Consider the following 7,858-nt stretch of genomic DNA (forward strand, 5'->3'; position numbering starts at 1 on the left):
TTCATGCTAATCCCACAGTGTACCAAAGGATGAACTATTAGATCCAATCATATTTGAATTTAATACATGCAATTCTACTGCAGTCAGTTAAATACAGTAGAGAAGCCAAGACAGGAAACCAACTCTATCATATAAGTGTTGGTGTCCTCCGGCATCGTACTGGAGACCCTTTTCTTCTCTGTCATGATGGGTTTAGGTGAAGCAGAGTGAAAGTAGAGGGGACAAACACCATTACATCTCGTCCCGTAAAGACAGGCAAGACAGAAGATCGTCTTACATCCAAAAGCATAAGGCTGACCAGCACAGAAGCATAGAATCACAGAACGGTTTGGGTTGGAAGGGACCTTTAAAGGATGTCTAGTCCAACCCCGTACAATGAGCAGCAACATCTTCCCCCAGCCCAGGTTGCCCAAAGCCCCGTCCAACCTGGCCTTGAACCCTGCCAGGGAGGGGGCAGCCACAGCTGCTCTGGGCAACCTGTGCCAGTGCATCACCACCCGCACAGTAAAGAATTTCCTCCTTACATCTAATCTAAATCTACCCTCTTTCACTTTAAACCTGTTATCCCTCATCCTGTCGATGCCCTCCCTGACAAAGAGTCCCTCCCCCCCTTTCCTGTCCACCCTTTAAGCACTGGGAGGCCGCTCGAAAGTCTCCCCAGAGCCTTCTCTTCTCCAGGCTGAACGCCCCCAACTCTCTCAGCCTGGCCTCACAGGGGACTTGCTCCAGTCCCCTGATCATCTTCGTGGCCTCCTCTGGACCCACTCTAACAATGCTAATCTCTTTCTCAAAATTCTGAACAGGTGTCCTGCGTAATCTTAAAAATCTGCTCCTGTCTGTGCTGTAATACAGGATCATGAGGATCTCTTCAGTAGCTCATACATATTGCAGATATATACAAAATGCCTTTTTCACTCTCTACAGCAGACAGATTTTGGGGGAAAAAAAAGCGTCACTGTGTTGTGCAAATACTGCCTGCCTGATGGTCTAGGAACCAGTTACACTATCTCAGATCTGTTCCACTCAACTTCTGCCATATCACTAAGTTTTTCAGCTTTCAATATTTTACAAAACAAGATCAGGAATCTGATGTCTCAAATGGTACTTTCAGAAACCAATACCTCAAATGGTATTTTCAGAAACGATTAAACTATTTAAAACAACGACAACAACAAAAAACAGAACTGCAACTTCATTATCTGATTCTATTTATATTCCCACTACTAGCTTCCAATGAAACATTCACCAAAAAAAAAAATCTCACTGAAGTTTAAATTATTGCTTGAGCTCTTTACCATATTGTTGAAGATAATCTATTTTATGTAAGGCTACTAACATCACACAGATATGCATACCTTTTTGCAGTATGAACAGTCTTAGAATGTGTTCCACTAGTACAATATTGACATTCCAAGGAATAATATCAAAACCAAATACGTAAAAAACCTCCTGAAAAATCACTTCTGAGGCCTTGGGCCTTGGCAGACTATTCTGAGGCTATCAGAATGTTCTACTTATAAGTAAATAGTCTTTCTGATGCCAGTGAAGATTACAAGAATACTTGTTCACTCTGCAGTTGATATCCAAGCTTATCACAGAAGTGCATATTTGAGTTTTGCTTATAGTATTAATCTTGTGAAGGAAAAAAAAAAATAGAAATATGGCATTGCATAGAAATTCCCAGAAGACATTATATCTTAAGCAAGCTTAGTTTATAATTTCATAGATATAATAAAACTAGTAAATATCTATCGTAACAGCAAACTAAAGCTTTCTTTCTGAGAACATAAATAGAACTGCACTCCAGAGACCACAGAGCATAACAAACAGCAATTCTTCATCTTTATTGTCCATTTCAGAGCATAATGATTGAGTAAAAAGAGTATAATAATCATGAGCTACCATTTGGAGAATAACAGAAGCAATATAGCACTCTTGTTTCCCCATCTGTCTAATCTTGCAGGATTTTCTCTGCATTAAAATCAAAAAGAAATTGAACATTGTTCATTTTAAAAATATAGGCCATTGGATCACTGTGAACATCCTATCCAAGGCTGTGGTATGGAACCTGCTTAGTTGGCAGAGCTGCAGGATTTGTCCCTGGGCTGCTAATTGCTCCAAAACTGCTATCTATACCACAGATCATATGGCAGTCTCTGCAGTACTGTGCTTAGTTTTCTAGGACACAAGGAGTTTCACCTCTGTCAAGAAATTGCCCTATTTTTGAAAGTCAGGAATCATTTGACAGCACAGTTTTCTGGCAAGGGGGTTCCTGAGCTTAAACTGCTTAGATAGTCCTATTAGCTACTCCAGTGGCAGAAGCAACAGTCTTACTGGGCTGTGGACATGCCTTTCCCAGCTTTCTACTAAGTCTCTCCCCATACTACGTAACCAGCAATTCATCCAGATGTCTCCATATCCTCTCATCCTCTCGTACTGCCCTATAGTCCTATGTCTCCTTCTAGATCTCTTGTCCCTGTATAACACACCTGAAATTTTGGTCCATTCATACAGCACTTGTCATCAACTGCAATGCAGCCTCATGCTTGATGGCTCTGTTCCTTCTCCATGATGAAAATCAAAGGTCCCAGTGGTAGCCTGGTGATCCGCTTGGGAATGCTGCTGCTAAGTTCTCGAAGCCTTACTCCTACTTCTTTACCAAAAAGAAAAAATATGCTCAGTAGCATTCTAAACTAATGTGAGAAAACTGTTATCCCATACACCCATCAGTCTTGTTTTGTCAGGTAGCAGAATGCCAGCAATTATTTCCTGGCATTTCAGAATTTGTTTCTCTAAAGCATGTCCTCACGCAAATGTGCATCATATCTGACATGCAGTGAAGCATGGCATACAAAGACGATATAAATCTGTCCCAAGTTATATGGGAACTAGAAAGAAACTATCTATATAAATAAGCAAGCTACAGATACGACATCATGTTTATGCTTTTCACAATTCCAGCTTAGCTGTACAGTTGAAATAAATCGTTAGGAGATAAAACATAGCTTTACCACAAGAGGCATTTCTGTATCCAAATTAGACACTATACATATAATAAAGAATATCACTCGATTATTCTGAGTCTGGAAATGTATTCATATGGTGTCACATTTAACTAATGCTCCCACTGATGTTTTACTTTGCAAAAAATGTTATTACTGACATCTCATCTATTTAGGCAGCTGTCCCAGTGTTAAAGCACATTGGAGATTGGCATGTTATTTTCACTTGGATAACTAATGCTGAAAGATGGGCTGAGTTGCTGAGGATGATGCTCTTATAAAATAGATTAACCAAACTTCCTCTGATGATGCCATTAGAAGATTATACAGATTATAATATTTATGAATACTATTAGAAAGAAGGTAATCTCTTTTCTTGAACTATTAAAGTGAAAAAGGGTCTTATAAAGCTTTCATAACCTCCCATGATAACTGACAGATTTTACTGAATCCCCTTCTTCTCAGGAAATATGATAGAGGCTTAATATATTTGGTTTAGGATTCCAAATCAACTCTACTCTCCAAACCTACAAAGCAGAAGATCATTCTTTGGACTCTCAAACTGATGAAGAGGTAATGCTTTTCAGTAAGCTCCTTGTGCTTTCCTTTGCCACTGGTAACCGCTGAAATGCTATGTATACATGTGCAGCATGGCAAGCCACAGAAAGAGCAGTAAATTCCCTCTCCTCATCTCCGTTACCACTGCTCAAACCATGTGGCACACTAGCAGTCAAGCAGCTGCAGAGTTCCTCCATCCAAATCACAGTTGCAATTCAATATTGGCACTGAAGCCAACATTGTTTCTTCAGCAAAGTCTTAGCTTTAAAATGTTAAAAGTCTTCTGACCACATGCAAAAGAAAGGCTTGATTTTGAAATTCAGATTAGGTCCTAGTCTATTCATGTTTGGAAAAAATGGAATACGTAGGTTTGAAATGTCTTTGCAATAACTGTAGGTCAGCCACAATAGCAGACTTACAGCGATTCAGACTACACTAAGCTCCATGATTAACTTCACCCCTCAGAATTACTTCAGGCTTCTATCAGTGACAGACACTAGAATGCAACCCACTCCATTTCTGCACATACATTCCACACAGATTATAGCATATTGGATACACAGGTCTGCTGTTAAAGGGGGGGTGGGGGTGGGAATCAGCCTTTTTAAGAAATAGAGAAAAATAAAATATACAGAAAATAGTATAAGTCTGATTGTTTTATATCAGAGGAGGTGGGGGCTCTTCACAGAAGCAGCCTTGGATGCTCCCATAGAATACTGCAGAAAGGTTACTGTAATTAGTTTTGTATATCAAACTGGAATGAAAGCTATTAAGAGAAAAAAAGGTGTGTGCAATTATATTTTCATTGCTATACTTTGGCAGGAAGATTTAATCATTAACTCAGTTCCAGCAAATGGATGGGCCCTAAACAAAGGTACATTATTACCAAAACAGCAGCTAATTAAAAGAAGAGTTACAGATTGAACAGTACTGGAATAAGTGAAATTAATTATAGGAATATTCAATTAGATAGGATAACATTCTTTCAAACAATATTTTACAGAGAAAAAGAAAGTTATGCATGTAAAGAGTTGGAATTGCTAGATAATGCTTGATGAATTACTATCTGAAAATGATGGAGCTTTTTTAACCCCTTTAGGCTTCCATTGTCTACTTCAGTGGCACAAGGATATAAAGCTCCTTAAGGAATCAGCAACATATACCTTAAGAGGTACTTCTGATTTCAGGAAATTCCTACTTAATACAGAGTTGCAAGAATAAATACATTTATGCAGAACAAAGGATATACCAGCTGTTATTTTGGAATATCCACTCTCAATAATAAATCATAAATTAAGAACCAATGAAAAAAAAATTCTTATTAGGTAAGCCAAACTGGTGTTTAAAATTCAAAAAAAAAAACCCATAAATATCTGCAAGTAGTGCAGCACAAAGAGTGCTATTCAATGGCAGCAGCAGAATGCTTAATTGTCTTTGAATGAACCTTCAGTAACCTTGGAGGAAGATGCCTTAGAGATGCATCATTAGGGCACTGGCAGCTAAAGACTGTTTTCCCAGAAAACCACTCAGAATTTGTCCAACACATATTAGAAGAAAAATCAAAGCTGAATCATAGAGAACGATGACTTAAGGAGCAAAGTGAATCAGAAAAATTCAAACACCATGGCTACAATCACCCATTCATAATTTAAACTATGGGAATAAAAGTAAATGATCAAACCACATGACAAATGATAAGCAGCTCAACAGATCTATCACATATTTGTAACACCACTGGAATCTGAAAACAAAGAGTAGAACTGGAGACATCCACAGATAGCTACCATTGAAAAATAGTTCTTGCTTTTTGCAAAGGATCCTGCAGTTCCACATGGAATCAAAAGAACAGGACCCTCCTCAGCCACCCCAAAAGCTAGCTGGGAATTAAATACTGAATATTCATTATCGAGCAAATTATCAAGCGTAACTTGTCTCTATATTGAGAGTGGCACACAAAACAACAAAGAACATTTTTTGGTAAAGGTATTCCAACATCACAATAAAAATCAGAGTCTGGATCCTATGGGAACTCTCTTACATCATCCACTTTCCAGGAATCTGTTCAAGGAGAAAGTGTGGATGTCTCTGTGGCCCAAGGAGACCAGACTGGAAGGAGAAAAATAGCTGGATATAAAGTAGAGCAGCATTAAGGTTGCCCCTCTACTTCAGAAATTTCTCCTTCCCTCACTATATCAGGTGTACATTGCATCCACCCCTCTTACAGCTAGTGCTGCACATAGTGCAATCTAACACAGAGCTGGTTAAAGCTATCTGTATCTCCTGCTAACTTTCAGTCAGAAAGTACTGAATACAAACAGTATTCCAGCTTGTTTCCCCTTAACTTCCTGTCATTCATTTTATTTACCATTGTGATTCACAGGGAATTAAAACTATTTTTGCCTATTTGAGCACTTTTAACATATTAATTTGATATATCACTACACACACCATAAATATACATCATAAGACTATTTATAAAGCCAAGAGAAAGAAATAGCACTATATAATCTGTTGAAAAAAACACATACAGAAGAAATTTCAAATCATTAATTTACTGCAGGTACCTACGACTTTCAGAAAACTGAACACAATAGCAGCCACAAAGACAGCTGCAAAAGAAATGTACCAACTGCACTGGGAAAATTTATAAATGGAGAAGATGGCAATGTGATCTCAGAACACTCACAAGAAAAAGAGAAGTGCCAGCCATATTAGGTAGATTATTATAGGCGCTATAGATCAACTCAAGTCAAAACCACGGAATATATTTGAGGTCCTGAGAGTAAAACACATTGTAATTTTAAAGATACAGAGGGATATCTGGAAGGTAACTGAAAGACAGTATTAAAGACAGAAGTAAAACAATGCATTAGAATGACATTAAAAACTACTATATTAAAGCAATTTAAATTAATCTGCCATTTTTGTCTTTTAGAATTGGATCTTCTTCAGTCAGAAGAGTCATATTTTCCATCATAACCAAATAACTGACAACTACCTGTTTATCCATAATCAGGATTAAAAAATCACATACACTGAATTAACTAAAGATGACCCTTAAATAAATCTTTCCAGCACACTTCAGTGTCTCTTACAGACAGGCATGGAAACTAAGTGACTACAGAGACTTCTACCTGAGAAGAAGATGAATCACATCCTAGAAATTACTGGTTTTCTCTACTGCTAACAAAGAAAGTCCAGAAGACAGTTTCAGGCATACACATCTGAAGTTAAGGAAAATTAATCATATGCATAAAAGTATTACCTCTCAGGCAAAGTGGGATACTAAGACCTTATTTAGATACATTTCCTAAAAGACAGTCTTTATTTCAAAGATTTTATAATCTTATCTCAAGTTATCACATGACAGAAATACAAACCAAGAAAAGAAGCAAGAGGTAGAGTCCTTATATATTATATTTTTATTATTAGACTAGACTTTAAGTAGGGTTTTTTATATAAATTATCTAGATGCACAATTTTCAGGAAAGCTGCACATATAACTCAGTAATAGAATGTACACACATAAGACTGTATTTTGAATATTTTGCCTCATTTAGGGAGAAAGTCTAGAAGGCATTGATGTTTTTCCAGGTGTAATAAGGGGCACATTCCCTCCCCCCATTCCTCAGCCACCCTGGTTTCAGAGCTGTGTGTGTCATAATTTGGAAAGTAGAAAATGTGCCAGTCTGTGCAGATCTCAAAATGGCACATGGCTATGACACAACATTCAAATTGTTCTGGGAATACAGGATGGAGGGGGCACTCTGGCAGAATATTTAGTTCCTTTACAGGCATTGTAGCTACAGCCCACGTCAACAAGTAATTTGGCACATTCCACGTCTGGGAAGAACCCCCTCAGATTGCACTGTCTGAATTTATGTTCCTTGTCTCCCCATTAAAAGATCTGAAGATACCACAAAAGGATAATAAATGCCACAAATCATGACTCAAAAAATAGCAATTTTCTAAACAACTAGATCAAGTCAGAAAGACTTTGAAGAAAAGAGTAATTTTATCAGGCTTTTGAATGTGCCTGACAGACTGGATGTTACAGAACTGCAGTCCCAAAGGTGCTGAGCATCTACACCTTCTGCAGGTGCACAGGTCCTCTTATAAGGAAGAGGCTGGGACTAATAATTAGATCTAACAATATTCATGATAGTAGTAAGAGGTTGTACTGGCAGGCACATTTTATATTACAGACAACAGCAACAGACTATTTGGGCATCTGAGCTGGAGTCTTTCTGCTATACAGCCTTTTTGACTATATAGTCTTTTAGCCTTAAGCTAACAAT

This window comes from Tyto alba, unplaced genomic scaffold (genome assembly GCF_018691265.1).
Source record: "Tyto alba isolate M040663 unplaced genomic scaffold, T.alba_DEE_v4.0 Super-Scaffold_41, whole genome shotgun sequence".
Lineage (NCBI taxonomy): Eukaryota > Metazoa > Chordata > Aves > Strigiformes > Tytonidae > Tyto > Tyto alba.